General features: G+C 39.9%; 1 long non-coding RNA gene across 1 annotated transcript in view; it reads left to right on the forward strand.

Annotated features, from left to right (window-relative positions):
- Positions 1 to 20864, forward strand: part of LOC123376287 — a 117910-nt gene that overhangs the window by 78899 nt on the left and 18147 nt on the right. The window lies entirely within an intron of this gene.

Consider the following 20864-nt stretch of genomic DNA (forward strand, 5'->3'; position numbering starts at 1 on the left):
ATCTTGTGGGCCACTTCCTGGTCTTGAACCCATGTTGTTACCAGCCTGCCGATCATGGTGAGAAAGGCGGCGAGCAGTGCCTGTTCCTCTTGCTCCTCTTTCCTTTTCCTACTTCCTGCCTACCTAATTCTGTCCCCAATAAACAAAACAAAAACAAACAAACCCTATGCTGCATACAACTAACAAAGCTGAATTCATTTACTTTTATGTTGTATCTACAACTCCTGTCCTCCTTCTATCTGTATCTTTCAATTGTAAGCCCTCCAAGACAGGATTTTTTCCTTTTGTGTGTTTGTACAGCATCTTGAACAATTGGGCCCTGGGCCTTTACATACTATAATAATATAAATATTTAGTCCTATTATTACTACTTCTACTACTAGTAATGTGACCATGCAACATCCCAGTGGCAGCTACAGCAATTCTTTCAGAATACATCTCTTTTTGATATAAACTCTTGATGTATTTTCAATGGTGCTCAATGTTGTAAGTGTATTTTCTTTCAGGGAAAACTAATTGCACTGTCTCCTTCTGATTTTTGTGTTCTCTCTCCTTTCCCTCTGTTCTTTATCCCCAAGCTTCCCAGCACTTGCTTCATACAGCCTGATTCTCCTCCTCCTCCTCCTGTATGCTTCTCTGTCCTCTTTCGCATCTGTCTCTCCCCCATTCCTCTGAACATGTTGGCCTGCAGACTGCTTTCCTTCTCTCCTCTCCTCATGCTCTCCTGCTGTGTTGTCCCCTACACATTCTGCCCAGCTGAATGCTCAGTGATAGGTTTTCTTGGGTATATGAGCTGTATGAATTAATATTGTTTTGGGCAATGTTTAATCAAGTGAGACCTGCACTAAGGACTGTCTTAAATAAGTAACTCCCTGCATTAGGGACCACTTCAAAGTAATATTATTCAGTTTCCAGTACAATTTTGGTTGACCTTTATTCAAAGACAGATTCTGCTAGGCAACCAATATTTGCTGGTATCCTGGAAAATCAATTGAGACAAGTTTTATTATATTGGCTTCTAAAGGGTAACTGTAGGATGGCCTTAAATAACTTACCCGGCAGAGATTAGTTTAGTATTTTGAGAAGTTTGATTCAATATTCCCCTTAGAATTATTTCAATATTTTGAAAATGTTATTAGTTCTTAATATCTGTTTATTAAAGAAAATTTAAGATCTCAAAATTTAAAAAATTACTTTAGCTAATTGAATTTGTATTAAGTACTTCAGCAATACTTAACAAGATCCTCAGCACAAAGATATTAGATATTTTCATTGATAAGAAAATGTAGATTCTTGTCACTTTGATGGCAATGCTAGCTAAATGTGAATGTATCACACAGACCAACAAAATCTTATCTAAAAATAATTATAAAATCTAAAAATTCAACATTGTCTAGAAATTCTTTGCAATTTTATCAGTCCAAGATCATATAAGTAGTGGGTCATTAGTGAGCTTAAAGAGTATTCTGAAGTATTTCATTTGTTTGAAAAAAGTAGCTTGGTTCCCACAGGCTATTGGAGAAATAGAAAAAAAATCATTTCAATATGTCTTGTGTTATTATACATATATAAAGAAAAAGAGAGTTAGTCTGTATTTAGGGAAAACAACAAAAATCGTAAGAAAAATATTCAAATGAGATGGATAAACAAGGATTTTCTTTTGCTTTCTAAATCCTATATGTGTAGTTCAAACATTAAGCTTACTTTTAATAAATAATTTAAAAAAAATGCTGTACTAAAACCAAACAAACACATAAGTATTTTGGAATCTCGCCTTGAAGGTCTGTTCTTGGGTTTGAACAATGCAGGGATAGCAATTCAGAAAGTTAGTATTAGTATATTCTAAAGCTTGAACAGGAGTTTCTCCATAGTTATTCCATAGTCACAAGCACAGTGTTGTTTTCTTCAAGAACTTCTGAGAGACGAGGGACCAAATTTTGATTACAGTTATCAGTATTGTCAATCCTAAGTATTTAAAAATCATGAGTTAGGTGTCAAAAGCATGATACTGGCTTAAAAATGATGAGATAGAAATGTGCATAGAGAATAAGGGGCTGTGTCCAAACAGCTCACTGTTTAATTTGAGTATGACAAGACAGGACACTGTATCCGGCAAAGAGATGGGGGGAACAGAGGAACAAACATTAGGTTATGCAGCTTCTTGGCTGGCAAACCTTGTAATTAATTTACACTCCTGTGCAGGTGTACAAGGTATGGGGAGAACACTGGCATAGTATCTGACTTCCACTGAGCACAATGGCTACTTCCTGAGGCACAAGCTAAACCAGATGGGTGTGGAGCAGGCATGACAGTGGCCCTGACCCTTTCCTGCAGCTCCCATTGGCCAGGAACGGCGAACCACGGCCATTGGGAGTTGCGGGGGGCCGGGCCTGTGGACAGTCAACATCAGCAAAATGTCTCACGGCCCGCAATCAGATTACCTTGATGGGACACATGTGGCCTGCTGGCGCAGTTTGCCCACCACTGCCCTCCACTATAGCTTATTTCTGTATGGGAAAGGGAATAAACTATAGTGGTATAAGCACATTTATATTGGTATAACTGCATCCTTACTAGGGGATGTACTAGTATAGCTATGTTGGGGGAAAAAATCTCACTCTTAGTCGACATAGTTGTACTGGTATTAAAACTGCGTATAACTGGCCCAATATACTTGATGTGACTATTTCAATTGTCATTGATATTTTGTTTCACAATCATCACACTTATGGCTTCCTCCCCCGTCCCTTCCCCAATTTTTTTTATTCCATTTACTGTTCATCTTGGTTTAGTTAGATAATAGCGCTTGTTTCTCAACATCCTGTGTCAATGCTACGCAAGTGCACTTTCCCTTTGAGAATACCTTCAAAGCAATTCCAGTGTTAGTTTTATGTTTTTTCATAGATTTGCTTTATTATATAATTTTTATGAATTTCTAGGACTTTAACAGTCTAAGGGCTGCATGGCCCCACAGTGCAGAATAGAGTCATGCGAACTGCAGCATGCACGCGCTAAAGGATTGCACTGTGACTGCCCTATGTAGGCCCTGCTAGTGGAAAATAAAAGGGTACCTAGTTCACATTACTGTAGTCCTGTTTCGTCCAAGACTACGTTAATGTACGTTAGGTAACATTGACTTCTCGCTAGCATGGTCAAGATGGGGAAATCACAGTGCAATGCTTTAGCTTGTGCTGCAGCTCATCTCCCTATAGTCTGCACTGCGGGGCCATGTAGGCAAGCTCTAAGTTGCTCTCCATTCTGTGGAGGCCAATTTGTCTCTCGTGGAAGCTGTTTAGCATTTTAAGTTAAACTGGCAGCACATCCACATTTCTGCAGTGTGATAGGGTGGGATTTTTGTGCCAGCATAAATGTCCTGCTTCTTCCATACACAATATGCACATGACCAAATGTAGAGCTAGCTTTATATATGCATGACTTACAAAAGCCATCTATTGAACACATTACAGGGGAGAACAGTTCCAGTGAACTGCAAGTAAATGTTGTCGCTTCATTTAGCACTAGGCCATTAATCCTAATGTTTGCTCATTGTACATTTAGGTGCAGGCTGAGATATATGCAGTGTTTGAAATGCTAGTACTCAAACCTAAGTTTGCAGAGGAAATAGAATGAGATTTCACTATGACGAGGCCTTCTTCAGAGTGAGGTACAAATGCACAGTCCTCCACACACACCAGCCCTCCAATTGTCTGATCTCTCTGAGGGATGCTTGTCAGGAATCTGCCGGGTTGTGTGTGGGGTGGGGGAGAGGGAAGGGAGGTTCTGTGTGATGATTTTCCTTCCTGATCTTGGAGCTGTCTGGGCCCTGGGACAGACTCCAACATAAATTAGAACAGCCTAAGGGCTGCTATAAAATTAATTGGCTATTGATATGGCAATAGCATCAGTGGCTCACCGGGATTTCATGACCATGTCTCCTTTTCCTTATTCATGAATCCTGTGCTGGTGGCCAGGATAGGGAAGTGATGTAGGAGCTACGTCAGCTCTGTGCCACCTAAGTCTTCCCTTATGCACTGGCCAGCTAAGCTAGACAGTCTTATCATACAAGTGAATCAAGATCTAGCCCTCTAGTAAGAGTTCTGTCTCCTTTTGTTTGTGCATTCAAATGTGATAATTCTCTGCATGGAGAGCACACAATAAGATAATTCTATTGACACTAATGAAAAGTCTAAATAGTGATGAGATGAGCACTCCTCTTTAACACCATTCGGATTGTCAAAAGAACTGGAGAATAATCCCTCTGTACAGTCTTCTCCAGTGCTGCCATTATGCAGCTGTTGGATAATGGTGGCTATTTTATCCAGGCATCCAAATTTTCTCAGGACCCAAGTCCTTCCCAATACAAGGCTAGCTAACTATCTCAAAAGCTTTCATCAGGTCAAACAGACAATAGAAAGGTCTATATCGGGGTCGGCAACCTTTCAGAAGTGGTGTGCCGAGTCTTCATTTATTCATTTTAATTTAATTTTAATGTAAGATGTTGCGTGCCAATAATGTATTTTAATGTTTTTAGAAGGTTTCTTTCTATAAGTCTATAATATATAACTAAACTATTGTTGTATGTAAAGTAAATAAGGTTTTTAAAATGTATAAAAAGCTTCATTTAAAATTAAATTAAAATGCAGAGTCCCTCGGACCGGTGGCCAGGACCCAGGCAGCGTGAGTCCCACTGAAAATCAGCTTGCATGCCACCTTTGGCACGCATGCCATAGGTTGCCTACCCCTGGTGTATATTTTGTACAATGTACTTTTTATGTCATTGTTGAGCAGAAAAGTTCATACCAGAAGCATAGCATTGTGATTAAAAAAATCACTTCAACCCAGGTTCTGTCCTCATTTACATCCATGAGACACAACTGAAGTGGAGAAACTGATTTTGGCCCAGTGATTTCTGCTCACAGAGTAGCACTGTTTCTCAATGATCTCTTTGCTCAGTAACTACTGTAAATGCTAATAGAACATGATAGAGACCTTTACAGGAACTCTTACTGATCTTACACAAAACTTGGGGATACCCCCTGTAAATGTTAAGTTACTGGAAAATAAATCAAAAGGCAAAGTGCATTATTACCCCCAACATTTTTAAAATAACATTTAATAAAATAATCACTTCATCTGCAAAAATGTGTAAGTCCTTAATGATTGTTGTTTAAATCATTTTTGAAAAATGAAATAAAGGATCCATAATTAAGCAGACAGCTGCAACATTACATAGCAAAATTAATGAGAATTGTTAATCTTTGAAAAAAATTAAAACAAATACAATAAGTACATTGAAGGTATTCTCAAAGGGAAATTGACACAGGATGTTGAGAAACTAGAGCTATCCAGCTAAACAAAGATGAACAGTAAATGTAGGAGTAACAGTGCTTGGGAGAAAAGGATCAGAGAGAAGAACTCTTCCCAATAGTTTCTAAGACAGGAAGTGTTGCCCAGCCGGTGAATTACTACAGTCTGGAGCGTTTCATTATCTATTAGAATGACATTTTTGTTAGCGATAAATTGATTTAATCTAAGTGATAATTGGTTTAATGTGAACTGCTTTATAGGAGAAAAATGACACTGTCACTGGAGATCTCCTCCCTCTTCTCATCCCTTGCTCTCATGTGAAGGACAGGGACCCAAGTCTGGACCTTTATCAGGTGTATCACAAAGTGTAGAGTTTGATACGGATTGTAATCTCTTTAGGGAGGGACTGTATTTTCCTTTTTGTTTGTTCAGACCCAACCACACTGGGGGTGCTCAATAAATTATTATTATATTTACAGCATGCACAGATGGTGCCTTGGAAATTATTAAGAAAAAAATATAAAATGAGCACATTTCCCAAGCTTCTCATAATGTTTCACTGTTGTAAAAGGGGTTTTCATTTTAAGCCCATCATATCTCAGTCATTCTCCTGCAGAGCAGCACTTCCTTTGTCACAAAGGTATGTCAGCACAAGGGACATTTTCAGCACATTTTCACAATAACGATGATGTTAATGGAGCGATCCCAGTCATGTAATTATTATATTGGTGACGGGTATTTTCAAAGTTCAGGGTTTCATTCATATAGTCTTAAAAGGTAAGTTCATCCCTGGCAACATGGCTAACATAAGGCCTGGATACCACCTAAATTCTCAACTAGTGTATAAATGGGTAATGAAATGGTGTACAGCTTTGTACTGAACTGCTGCATGGGATGATTTTATTCATATAGTGGATAACTAAATGATGATGATCTCTGTTACATCTAAGCATTACTATTTTCCTTTGCGTTTATTTTTCTCTGTCTTTATACTAAGTATGCTGTGTTTCTTTCCTAAAGATACAATTGCTAAAAATTTCATTAACAGAGCACCAGAATAGGAAAAAGCAATTGTACAGTACTTATTCACATTATAGAATACTTCTATAGGCAAACAACCCTGTTAACTTTGAGTGGGACTAATCACACAGCTTGGGTTGCCATGCAGGACCTTGGAGTTTGAACCTTTATCAGATGTGTGTCTGAACTCTATTGAGTTCAGTGGGACTAATTGTGTGAATAAGTAAGTAAGCTTAGTGTGACTGTCGGGGTTTCAGAATCATGTCACAATTAATGTTTTATTTATTATCCGATTCCTGTTTTACATTGTAAATACATTTTCATTACAGTAGCTTAAGCCCTACTCTGTAGGAAAAGGACAGAATTAATTTGTGTAAAGGCAGAAATGTAGCTTTGGAATTGTAACAGAAGAAATCTGAAAGGAAACCTAGCAGGCATCCTCTTCGCAGGATCGTCAAAAGGAGCACACAGTAGATTATGGACAGGAACAGAAGGCTTTTTGAAAGAAAAGGACACTTTGTAAAATTGCTTGTATTGATTTAAAGCTTCCTTTTTATGTTAGCTGGCAGAAATAGTAGCATCACAACAACAATGTTGTGAAGTGGCAGATATAAAACAAAGTACGGTTAAATAAAAAAATAATGTGTGAAACAAAATCTATAAGAACCTTTCTCTGAGAAGAGAGTTTGATTTTAAGTCTAAATAGTCCATTTCCTGACATTACTTGCATATTTCTGACCTACAGTGCTCTATGAAAAATACATATTTCTTTTTCTAGAAGGGGCAAAACAAATCAGAACAAAAGATCTGATATCTCATTTTGTAGTGCTTATTCTGTTTAATCATTCCCCCCCCTTATCAATGGCACCCCATATGGCAGTAATTAACCAACGGCTACAATGTCCAGTCACAGAGGACCAAAAGCTTTGCTTCCTTTTTTATTTAAAGTACAAGGAATATGCTGACAGTGCTAATAGCTTTAGCTATTCCCAATTGGAGGGCTTAAAATTTGCATTTACTTTTAATCCTGGGGGACTCTAGTTCCAGGTTGAGGTGAGAGAGGGAGAAAAAATATGGTAGTAACCCTTAACAGCATTTATGGATACAGTTTCTGGCTAGGTACCTGTAAATAGTCACAAATCTAATTTTCTGACACAGTGAGAATGACTTTTTCTTAATTTGTCAATTACTGCTGGAATAGCTCACTGTTTTTAACATTATAAAGAAGACTGGAAGTCATCAAGTCAGAGTACTCCATTGAATCAGGCAGTAACAACTCTTTCAATCGATTTTGTCATTTGTTGACCACTTTAGGTTTTCTAATCTTCTGATTTGTGATCCCTGGGCGGCCTTTTCCTGGTTGCAAACAGGAAACTCTGCAAAGCTGTACATGTATTTATTTTTGACCAATTAGCTTTCCAACAATCAATATATTTTTCATGAAAAGATGTTAAATGGTTAGCTTGTCATAGTTTAGATATTAAGCTATTAAATTCAGGGAGGGCAGACTGCGCTTTTGAAGTGCTAAATGTGTGTGAACAATCTCAGGCACATACGTGTTTGCAATATATATACACCATGGGGGAGATTTTCAAAAGCACAAAAAGGAGTTAGGCATCGATCTTCCACTGATGTCTAATGAGGGTTGTGCACCTACATGTGTTTTGTGCCTTTGATACTTTCCCTCCATATCTTTGAAATAAAGCAAAAGATATTGAATACAACTGCGGAAGTTTTCTTGTACTTTAAATGCAAGAGAAAAAAGGAAGAAGCTAGAATATTATACAAGATGAGATGTGAAATGAAGTCATACAGGATGACAGAACTGCTCAAGCATTAAATAATTACTTTCTCAATGCATTTACATGTAGCATGGCATGTCACCTGAAGAATGCCTTCTCACGAGCAGTGAACTGAAAAAGTTTGATCCAGAGCCATATGTTAATGAATAGTGATATTCAGTGGCCCAAATGCAATGGCAGGTATACTTAATCTAGGTAGTCTTCAAATAGATTATTATTTTATTTTTTTGAAAATGAAAATGGTGTCATGACTTCACTAATCAGGGAATTTATATCAATAAAAATAATCCTGGTGGCATAGTAAAAATGGCTGATGGGTAAGTCGGATGAGGTGAAATTCAAAAGTAAAAGAAGCAGTGAGAGGCAAAAAGGCATCCTTTAAAAAGTGGAAGATAAATCCTAATGAGGAAAATAGAAAAGAGCATAAACTCTGGCAAATGAGGTGTAAAAATATAATTAGAAAGACCAAAAAAAATTTGAAGAACAGCTAGCCAAAGTCTCCAAAAGTAATAGCAAAAAATGTTTTTAAGTACGTCAGAAGCAGAAAGCCTGCTAAACAACTAGTGGGGACACTGGACGATCGAAATGCTAAAGGAGCACTCAAAGACAATAAGGCCATTGCGGAGAAATAAAATGAATTCTTTGCATTGGTCTTCACTGTTGATGATGTGAGGGAGATTCCCAAACCTGAGCCCTTCTTTTTGGGTTACAGATCTGAGGAACTGTCCCAGATTGAGGTATCATTAGAGGAGGTTTTGGAACAAATTGATAACACTGCTCTACAGCCAAAATGCTTCTGAAATACATGTAGTCAAACTTCACTAATTCTGGGTCACTGAGAACGAAAATGATGCTTATAATTGTTGATTGCTCTAGTTTTCAAGATATGCTATTGGGTCAGTATATATGACCCTTGACTTGGGAATGATGGAGGATAAGTGAGTTATAAAGGGAAGGGATCTCAATTTAAACCAGAAATGATTAAAATACATCTTTGACTGGATCTATGAATAAATCTATGATTGGGTTTGGACAGTACTTGCTTTTTAGGCAAAACAATGAATGATGCAATCTGAAGCTGGTATTGCGTTATACATGATATGAATTGCATCATGTTATTCCTAGAAGTCATGGATGATGCAATCATAATGAAGCTTACATCACTCTGCTGAACAATATATCAGCTCTAGAAATCAGCCCTATATCAGCTCTAGAAATCATACAGTGTCGTGCTCTCTCATTTGTCAGTGTTTGATTTTGCAAAGGGACACATTTCTGTTTAGCCAAAGTGAGCAGAGATGCCTCGTACTTGTGTGAACAGTGCAGATAACTTCTGCTATGTTTGTGGTGAAGTGACTTTTGCATCACAAAAGCGCAGTATAACCACTATGGTTAAGAAAGCCTATCACCTTTATTTTGGCTGCAAAACTGGAGATCAGGACAAGAGGTGGGCCCCACACATATGCTGCAACACTTGTGCAACAAATCTTCGCCAGTGGTTGAACAGGAAAAGGAAATCTATGCCTTTTGCAGTGCCAGTGATTTGGAGAGAGCCTACAGATCATACCAGCAATTGTTACTTCTGCATGGTGCCTCCAGTTTGGAAAGGTGTGTCAAAGAAGAAAAAGTGGACTGTGCATTATCCAAACATTCCATCAGTTATACGCCCAGTACCCCACGGAGAAGGACTGCCAGTTCCTGATGCACCAGAATCATTCTCACTTGAATCAGACGAGGAAGAGGAAGAGGATGAAACTTCTGGTCCTGAACCATCAATGTGACAGGACCCACATTTTCTCCCATCCTCCTCCTCTGAACCACACCTCATAACACAAGGTGAACTGAATGACCTTGTCAGGGATTTGGAACTACCCAAGAGTAAGGCAGAGCTGTTGGGCTCCAGACTACAGCAGTGGAATCTCCTGGCAGATGATGTTAGGGTTTCCATGTTCCATGACCGTCAAAAGGATCTTGTCCCATTCTTCTTCATGGAAGGCGATCTTATAGCCTGCAACAACATCGATGGTGTGATGGCAGCCCTCAACATCGTTCACGATCCAGATGAGTGGAGACTGTTCATTGATTCATCGAAGACGAGTCTTAAAGCTGTTTTACTGCATAATGGCAATGTTTTGCCATCAATTCCAGTTGGTCATGCAGTCCATATGAAGGAAACCTATGACAACATGAAACAACTTTTGAGGTGCATAAACTATGACCAACATCAGTGGCAGCTTTGTGGCGATTTGAAGGTTGTTGCTCTCTTGCTTGGTCTGCAGACTGGATACACAAAGTACTGCTGTTTTCTCTGCGAATGGGATAGTCGTGCAAGAGATTCCCACTACATCAAGAAAGATTGGCCACTCCGACAGTCATTGGAGCCTGGGAGGAAAAGTGTTCAGCATCCACCACTTGTTGAATCAAGGAAGATTTTGTTACCACCCTTACACATCAAGCTGGGTCTGATGAAGAACTTTGTCAAGGCCATTGACAAAACACAAGCAGCTTTCAAGTACCTCCGTGGAAAATTTCCAAGGTTAAGTGAGGCTAAGATAAAGGAAGGTGTCTTTGTTGGTCCTCAGATTCGTGAACTTCTTCGAGATGATGCATTTGACCATGCCCTGCATGGCAAGGAAAAGACGGCATGGAAAGCCTTCCAGTTAGTGGCAATAAATTTTCTCGGAAACAACAAGGCAGACAACTACAGGTTGTTGGTGGAAAACCTCCTCAAGGCATACAAAAGCCTTGGTTGCAACATGTCACTAAAGATACATTTTTTGCACTCTCATCTAGATTTTTTCCCACCTAACTGCGGAGCAGTGAGCGACGAGCACGGCGAGCGATTTCACCAGGACATTGCAACAATGGAGAAACGCTATCAGGGCAAATGGAGCCCATCAATGCTTGCAGACTATTGCTGGACAGTGACAAGAGATGCTCCATTTAATGAATACAAGAGACAAGCCAAGAAGCACCGAGTAGACACTGAATAGGACTAAACTATGTACATAATAGTTTTTTGCCTTTTGTTTCATAATAAATTTTAGTTATATAACCCTTTTGCTGATTTTTAAAGTGTTACATAAACAGGACAGGTGAAATATTATCATGTAAAGCAACCATAAACACATGAAAAGACCTAGGTTTACAATTTATGATTAAAACTCTACTATCTACACAATATACATAGACATAAAATATAAAAACTTAAATATCTTAGAAACAGTAGCCAATCAGTTGTTTTAATTGTCATATTTGAATTCAGCACATCAAAATACATAATAAATAGCACATTTTACCTCTGAAGCAGACGACTTCTCAAAAATTGTAGACCAGTGTAAACTAAACAGTAATAAGTCTCCAGGACATGATGATATTCACCCGAGAGTTCTGAAGGAACTCAAATGTGAAATTGCAGGACTACTAACTGTCATCTGTAACCTATCATTTAAATAGGCTTCTGTACCAAATGACTGGAGGATAGCTAATGTGACACCAATTTTTAAAAAGGGCTCCAGAGGTGACCCTGGCAACTGCAGGGCAGTAAGCCTTATTTCAGTACCGGGCAAATTGGTTGAAACTATCGTAAAGAACAAAATTGTCAGACATATAGATGAACATAATTTGTTGGGAAATAGACAACATGGTTTTTGTAAAGGGAAATCCTGCCTCACCAGTCTATTAGAATTCTTTGAGGGGGTCAACAAGTCTGTGGACAAAGGAGATCCAGTGGATATAGTGTATTTAGATTTTCAGAAAGTCTTTGACAAGACCCCTCACCAAAGGTTCTTAAGCAAAATAAGCAGTCATGGGATAAGAGGGAAAGTCCTCTCATGGATTGGTTACTGGTTAAAAGATAGGAAACAAAGGGTAGGAATAAATGGTCAATTTTCAGAATGGAGAGAGGTAAATAGTGGTGTCTCCCAGGGATCTGTACTGTGCCCAGTCTTATTTAACATATTCATAAATGATCTGGATAAAGGGTAAATAGTGAGGTGGCATGTACCTATTGGGTTCCGGGAAGTGGGTGGGCGGAAGCCCGCACACTGCTAAAGGATCCCTTCCCACAGCGTAAGGGGAGGATCTACAGGACCTGAAACCCAACTGATTTTGGGGGACAACTAATGAAATAACAGGGACAGGAGTGCGGTCAAAGGGTCAAAAGAAGGGAACCTGATGGGGACACCGAGCAGAGAACCCCGGACAGCGCCCACTGCTCCTCAAAGGCGTCAAGGGAGCCAGTGGATGCCGCCCAGAAGAACTCTGCCCAGATACGTGAACAGACAGATGATCGGAAACAGGCCCCACAGTCACAGGAGTCTCCATCGGCCAACCTCCTCTCCCTGGTTTTATAGATGGCTGTTTTAGCCAGGGCCAAGAGGAAGTTGACCAGGAGGGCCCATGACTTTGTGGGGCCACGAATAGAGAGTGCGTAGAGAAGGAGGTGGGGGGAAAAGTGCAGCCAGAAACATAACAGAATATTTGTGAGGAGCCGGTATAGGGGTGAGGTAGCATGTGGCGGGGCTTGAAACAGCCCAGGAGAGGGCTGTGGCTGGGGCAAGAAGCCTGGGCTGATTGGGGAAAGTAGCCTCAGCTGTGGCCATGCCCCAATCAGGCCCAGCTGACCCCTATAAAAGGCTGTGAGCCAGAGGCCCACACAGTCTCCCTCTGCCTGTAGAGGGCAAAGGGCCTGGCTGCAAGGTGCCAAACAGGGAACCTAAATTGGAGCAGGGCTGGGGAAAGGCCAAAGGAGCCGGGGAGCTCCGGCCTAGGAAAGCCCCAGGCTGCAGGCCTGGTAAGGCCTTTTAGGCACTGGGTTGCAGGGGGCAGCCCATGGATAGGCAGAGGCAGCAGGTCCGAACCCCCTTTGCCTATGACGAGTGGCTTACGCTGCAGTCTGCCCCAGTGAGCAGGGGCTAGATAGGGACTGGCAGTAGCCTAACACTGAGGTGAAGTAGGGATAGTGGGCGGGGTTCCCCTGGGAGGGGGAGACCCTGAGGCTGTGAGTGGCTACTGCCAGAGAGGCAGCACCCCAGATAAAAGGGGCATTGAGTCCTGGGAGGGACACGGGCCAGTGGTAGGGTGGATCGCTGGCCTGTAGAGGGCGCTCTGGATGCTGGAAGAGCTAATTCCCCAGGACAACCAGCAGGAGGTGCCCCAGGGGTGAGTCTGTATCGCTACATGGCAAAATTTGCAGATGATACAAAACTACTCGAGATAGTTAAGTCCTGGAAGACTTAACTGCAGACTGCGAAGAGCTACAAAACGATCTCACAAAACTGGGTGACTGGGCAACAAAATGGTAGATGGAATTTAAAGTTGATAAATGCAAAGTAATGCACATTGGAAAACATAATCCTAACTATACATTAGCTGTTACCATTCAAGATAGAGATCCTGGAGTCATTGTGGATTGTTCTCTGAAATCATCCACTCAATGTGCAGCGGCAGTCAAAAAAGCGAACAGAATGTTGGGAATCATTAAGAAAGGGATAGATAATAAGACAGAAAATATCATATTGCCTTTATATAAATCCACGGTATGCCCACACCATGAATACTGCGTGCAGATGTGGTTGCCCCATCTCAAAAAAGATATATTGGAATTGGAAGAGGTTCAGAAAAGGGCAACAAAAATGATTAGGGGTATAGAACGGCTTCCATATGAGGAGAGATTAATAAGACTGAGACTTTTCAGCTTGGAAAAGAGGTCTGACCCAGTATGGCCGTTCTTATGTTCATCCCAGTTCAAAAGACCTGCACATGTCCTGTGTACCATATAAATCCCACATAAGCCCTATTTTGAGGTCTTAAATGGTACATAGGACCAATGTGGGTGAATTTCACCTAGAGAACAGCTATTTATATCTGAGCAAGCTATATAATTCCTAATATAATAGTGTTTTCTGACCCCCTTTATACACTTCATTTTGAATAGCACAGCTAGATAACAGAAACATATATGACTAGATTGTTTTTTGGGACAAGAATTGTCATTTTCTGTGTTTGTATAGCACCTACCACAATGGGGTCCTGATCCATGACGGGCGCTCCTTGGCACTATGATGCTACTGCTATTACTGATGATAGTAAATGGGCATATTTCACCATTTTTAAAAACTATGGTCATTTCCCTTAATTGTGTGCCACATCAATGTTATGTATGCATTGTTATATGTTCTAACTGAATCTAGGATGTCTCATGGTTAATTATCAGTCTAACTTCCACATATATTTTAAGAAGTAGGCCAATAATGTGAGTGGGCATTCACATTCCACCAAATTAGGTCATCTTAAGTAAAATTAATTGAACTAGAGTAGCTCCTGTAGCTTGTTCCCCAGAGACTTAAGGTCTGGTGAACAGGTTTCTCTGTGCTTGCATGAAAAAGCTTGCAGCACTGCTGTCTTTAATCAGGCTCTCAGGATTCAAAGTAAGCTTTAAATCTGCCAATACTTATTAATGTGTACTTGGAGTATGTGGTGTTGTCCATGTGTATCTAGTCAGGGGATGGGAGTGGGGAGCAGAAGATGGACTAACTTTGCAAATCAAGAACTAAAACATTAGGCCAGATCCACAGCTAGAATAAATTGATGTAGCTCTATTGTCTTCAATCAAACTAAGATGATTTGCATCAGCTGAGTTTGTGATCCATTGTATTTAGATGAAAGTTGGCTTGTTTTTACCAAAGATGCTGAGATCACACCATGCCTGGGAGAGTGATCTGTGCTTGGAAACTCTGTTCACATTGTGGATTTAAGTGCATAACTTTAGCCACCCAGTCTCCCCGTAAAGTCACAAGCTTCAATGACCCTTTTGAAATGTGAGAAACTAGCTCACTTAGGGACTATTTTGCATTTGCCTTTCCATAAAGCATAAGGCATTGGTCATTGCTGTATGTAAGATGTCACACAAGTTGAACAATGGTTAGATCTGTTTCAGTAAGTCTTTTACTTTTATGTTATTTTCCCATTTCATTATTTTCTGTACCTTATTGTCGATATATGACTAAAGGAAAGTGACAGAAATGTTCTAGTGGTTGTTATTAGAGCTTGCCAGCCTATTATTATCTGTTAAAAATTCTGGATTTGTGTGTTTAGACGCATTTGTGAACTGATCCTGATTTTCTTCAAATTTATAAACTTCATTGCTGAATAATTTGGATCAATAATGTTCAGACTGCAGATCACCCACCAATTTAGGGGGAGAGATAGCTCAGTGGTTGGAGCATTGGCCTGCTAAATCCAAGGTTGTGAGTTCAATCCTTGATGGGGCCACTTAGGGATCTGGGGCAAAATCCATATTTAATCCTGCTAGTGAAGGCAGGGGGCTGGACTTATGACCCTTCAGGGTACCTTCCAGTTCTAGGAGATAGGTGTATCACCATTATTATTATTTTTTTGTAGTTGCGCACACTGAAACTGTTTGCTTAGTCTTATGTGGTTGGTTAATCTAAAATGCATGATATTATTTGTGCTCCCTGGTCAGATGTCTGAACAGGAACATAGCAAATAGTGACTAACAAATAACATCCTTCCAGAGTGCGCTTTCAGTGAAACAATTGTTTTGTGCTGGAATTTGTGACACAGTGAGGACTAAAATATTTTCATGCATACATAGGCAGTTGTCCAAATGCATAAAAATAATAACTTTTATCCTGTGAGCTCTAACAAATCAAACTCCCTGGCTAATATTTTCCAAAATATGAATGATCTTGGATCATTTAGTTTTTGGGTACCCAGCTCCAGCATCTTAAAGGGCTCTGATTTCCAGAAGGTAGAGGCTGTACACTTCATGAAAATTAGGGCTGTTTTTGGTCTCTCAATTTGAACACCAAAAACTAAAAATCAATAGTCACTCTTCATACCATTGATTAGTGGTTTTATTATTGAAAATATCTGTGTTTTACATTTTTGCTCTGTGTAGCAATTGTTATTACACAATTTCTGGGACTTGAAGAAATTTTGGATAATGAAGGGTTTTTAATTTAAAAAGTCATTATTATGTTGATGGCACAAGGTGAAAAAAAGGAATATAATCAAAAAGAAATTAAAACATTTTGCTTAGATGGGAAGCACTGATTTTTCAAGATTTTGTCTTACAGAACCTATGTGGAAATAAGCAAAAACTAGTGAAATTCCTATGTATTTGCATATTCCAAATTACAGCCCAGTTGTGGTCTTGCTTCATGCACCTCTCCATGCATTTGGATCTAATTTCAGCCACTGTGTCAAATCATTATGAGTTTATTATTCACCTATCTTAACACCATAAATTAATTAATTTTGGTGTTTTTGAGGATGTGCAATGTATTATACCTGGTTTCAATAGCTGGACAGTGAACAAAATCTCATATTTTGTTACAAAATCTAGACATTATTATTTGATCTCAAAGAACAATATAACAGATTGAACATTCTTTATGAATTATCATTTGAGAGTGGGAAACACATGGAAATTCAAATAAAGGGGAATGAAAACCTTTTGGCACTAATAGTGATCTTTTAGATTTAGGGCATTTGATATTTATTATGATCCAAAATGTGCCATTGAAGGGTGCAGATATACAGCCTAAGTTCTGAGTGGCCAGAGTGGGGAGGCCTCTGAGTTAGGTCACACTGGATGGCTGCATTGGTAAAGGGCTGATTTTACCTGTGGTTCAATTGTAGCAAGAGGTATCCTTCCCCTTGCTACCCCCCAGACTTCTAGAAGTATTGCGCCTTTGAAAGGCACAGTACATTTGGCAATCATGAATGTGTTTCTTCCCAATCCCAGTGCAGGCACAATTGAGAGCTTAATTTTCAAACAGACTATGCCAGGCTTAATCTTGCAAATAGTTGCTTATGTGAATAGTTTTAGCTCATGAGAGTATTTCTGTTGACTTCAAAGAGGCTATTCGTGTGAGGAAGAATTTGCAGGAATTGCCCCTATCTTTTTTATTTTTTTAAAGAAATGTGAACACACGCTTAATTGAAAGAATTAAAAGAAAATGGACACAAGCACTGTAACTGTCTTTTTTTTCTAAAGAGATCTTACAGCCATAATGGTAGAGAGTTGAGCATTACTTATAGGCTTTAAAAGTATGTAAATTCTCAAACTCAGTCTTAATAATTATTGGGATTGTAGCAAGATTTAAATGCACCACATCACCTACCCCAATTTAAAATACTGGCTTTATAATTCAAGATGCCTACAATGGATTTTTTCAGATATTTTGGAATTAAAAGCATTTAGAAATGTTAAATTTGTTTCTCATCACATGAATTTCCATAGTTTTTAAACCTTTCAAGCATCACTAAGGCTATTCCACTGTGAATGAAATTAATTGCACAGCAAATTGTCATAGCCGCCACGGTAAGATGCTAATAACCATGAACACTTTGTATAGTGTACAACTAGTTATTTGACAACATTAAATACACTATAAAATGTAACAGTAATCTGATTATATATAATCAGATTACTGTTACATTTTATAGTGTATTTAGTGCTGGTGAGTGGTGCCTGACTGACTGCTCTAGAGAGTAAAGTACTTTACTTATTCACCCCACAGATATAGCAGGGGCAGCACAGTGAAAGCCTCCCCCAACTTATCTGCCAGTGTGCTAAGTGTCTCAGCCCTGATTGTGGAGGGACATCTCTGGTGTGAAGAGGATAGTTCAGAATCCATAGCCCATTAGTCCTTGACCCTGCAACAGTACCATTTGTGGTGGCAGTTTAGGGCGGTAGGTGCGAATCCACCAGGAACTGGACTGGGCAGAGGGGAGGCAATAGGGGAGGAATGCAATGATCTGTCCCTTCAGGGCTTAATGTGGGGGAGATCCAGGTGTGTGTTGAGAGGGTTCTGGATGTGGGGGGAATCTAGATGCCCAGGGGCTTATTGTGGGGTTCTGGGTGCAACGGTAATGGGACTCTGAAGGGGGATCCAGGAGAAGGTCGTTGGGGCTCAGTAGTAGGTGTCTGAGTGTGGGGGGCTCAAAAGGGGATCCAGATGCTGGGGGAGTGGGGCTCAGTGGGGTTGGGATCCAGATGTGGCTGGTTGGGAGTCAGTAGGCTGGGAATCTGGGTGTGGGTGACTCATCGCGGTGGTTCAGGTTCAGGGGGAGTGAGGCTTGTTGGAGGGGTTCTGGGTATGGGGTGGGTAAGGCTCAGTGGGAGGGTCTGAGTATAAGGGGGTCTGGATGCACAGAGGTTGGACGGATGGGGGAGCAGCTCCCTGTATATGATCCCCCAACCCTTGCAGCTGAGGAGCAACGGGTGCAGGAAGCGCTGGGGGCGGGGAGTTTGCAGAGCATCCTACAGCTGGGGGAGAAATCTGGGGTGGGTCTGTCACAGCCCTGGATGCCATGCAGGGGAAGAGGAAGTCCCATCCTCCCCAGCCCAGCTGGGACTAGCAGCTGAGCCTGGCACAGGGTAGGAGCCACCAGCCAGGTCTTCCTCAGTCCCACCCTTGCCCCACAGTGATTTACCTCTCTGCTGGCTGCCCTGGGCACCTGAAACATACTGATGGGGAGGGTTGCATCACTGCTTTTGTGGCTTCCCTTTGCTTCCCTGTCAAAGTGTGTTTTCTGCGAGGAAACAAAGAAATCTCTGGGGGCCATAGATTTGGTGCATGTGCAGTGGTGCAGAATTCCCCCAGGAGTAGTGTTTGTTATTACTACTTCAACCCAGGGGGTGCAGCAGCACTCCCAGTTCCAGCACCACTGGGACTGGGATCCTAGTCTCAATTCACATAGGCTGCCAAACAGCCATCAGAAGTTCCCATTATTTATAAAATGTAGTACAGTATCTGATTATGCTTTAGAAATACACTCACGAGCAGAAATCGGATTGCATTTCAGGCTAAACAGAAATGTGGAATATATTCAGTTTCTTTTCTTGGTGATCCTGTGATTCCTCTATGGAGCATCAGTTAATATGTCACAAATATCATAGTAGATAATATGGCTACATTATTATAGTAGAACTCTTGTGTACAGTGACAAAGTTAATTCTAATCAATTTCTCCTATGAAAAAGTAACCAGTAATATGAAATTTATTTACATTTAGAATCCAAAAACCTAGAAGAGTAACATTAACAATCCTTGTCATGTATTTGCTCCATTCAGAGTTTAAGGAATACCTTTCAGAAAAGGACTTTACTGAAATTCTTTATGAAAAAGAACCCAACTGTTGTTGTTAGTAGAATAGTATGAAAATAATGCAAGAGAATAATGCCTGTTTATAATATACAGTATCTTCATAAAGTTAAATTTATGAAGCAATAGTTCATAAGAACATAATAATGGCCATTCAGTGTCTGACTAATTGTCCATCCATCCCGGTAGCCTGTCTTCCAACTGTGGCCAGTGCTAGATGATTCACAGGGAATGAACAGAACAAGGCGATTATTGAATGATCCATTCCCTATCATTCAGTTCCAGCTTCTGGCAGTCAGATTTTTAGGGATACTCGAACATTTGGTTGTGTCCCTGACTATCTTTGCTAATAGCTTTATCAATCATGATTTAACACCCTTTCCCCCCTCCGAAGCCTGTCAGATGAGAAAGATGGTAAATAAATATGAATATATAATAGTAGAGATGTTGGATTAAAATCCCAGCTCTGAATACCCCTGTTCTGTGGAGTAGTTTGCAGGTGAGGCCCGTCTATAATATCCCAAGTTAATCATATTTTAAAACGTTCATGCATGAGAAGTAAGAAGAATTTCTATAGCAGTGTTAGGTGTGCTTGAGATTCTCTCTGCTTTGAGTCTCAGTCCTTGTAAAACCCAATCTAAAATTTTAGGAAAGAAACAGTGATATTAGCGTATCAACTGATAATTCATTATTTTCTGAAAACATGGTGGCTTATGTTTTATGAAATATTTAGATTTTCTAAACTTGCTCCACTTAACTACTGTATAATATTCAACTACTTAAAAAAAATCTTCATTTTAAGTCAAGTGCATTTATATTGCATGTCTAAAAATACTTCTGTACTCACCTAGATGAGATGTTGGAGAAGGATCTGCACTTCTCTACTCTTTGCTTTGATTCTTTACCTGGTTACAAGGCTGTTGTATACTTTGTATTTTTGGTTTGGGTCCAAATGTGCTCTTCTTGCCTAGGTCAACTTTGCCTTCTTATAAACATCTAGTTCAAGTTTAACATTTAACCAGAACTGAATCCATTCCATACCCAGGGTTGTTTAGATTTTTGTTTTTGTCTATGATTCACATTAAAGGAAATGTTCTGTTTGCCCAGACTGATCAAGTGAACCATGAGACCTTCACTGCCTTTGTTATGCCATTGAAAAGTAAAGCAGCACTAGATGCTCAGGACACAGCATCTTAGCAATGTGGAGCCACCTGCCATGTGGCATTCAAATACATTTTTGTCAAAACACTATGCAAATCTCCACGTTGCAGTTGCACTGCACAGATTGAGAAGAGCAAGGTCAACTTAGAAAACTATTTTTTTCTTATAGGCATAATTTGCCTGTCTTCAGTATGTCATGAAGTACTTTTGCATAGGAAAATGAGCTCTTATTTTGGACTCAAGTAATGCATGTCCTTCAGGTAAAATGTTTTGAAAGCCAAATGAAAAGAACTCTGGTTTCAAGTAAAATAAATAAAAAATCAGCATTCTCTCTCTGTGTAAATAAAATAAACAATTACGTTTCTTTGAACACATTTAAAAAAATTAGAAAAATTTCCCAGGAAAACATGACATTAAGAATTCTCATTGCGTTTAAC

The sequence above is a fragment of the Mauremys mutica genome, chromosome 8 (assembly GCF_020497125.1).
Source record: "Mauremys mutica isolate MM-2020 ecotype Southern chromosome 8, ASM2049712v1, whole genome shotgun sequence".
Taxonomy (NCBI): domain Eukaryota; kingdom Metazoa; phylum Chordata; order Testudines; family Geoemydidae; genus Mauremys; species Mauremys mutica.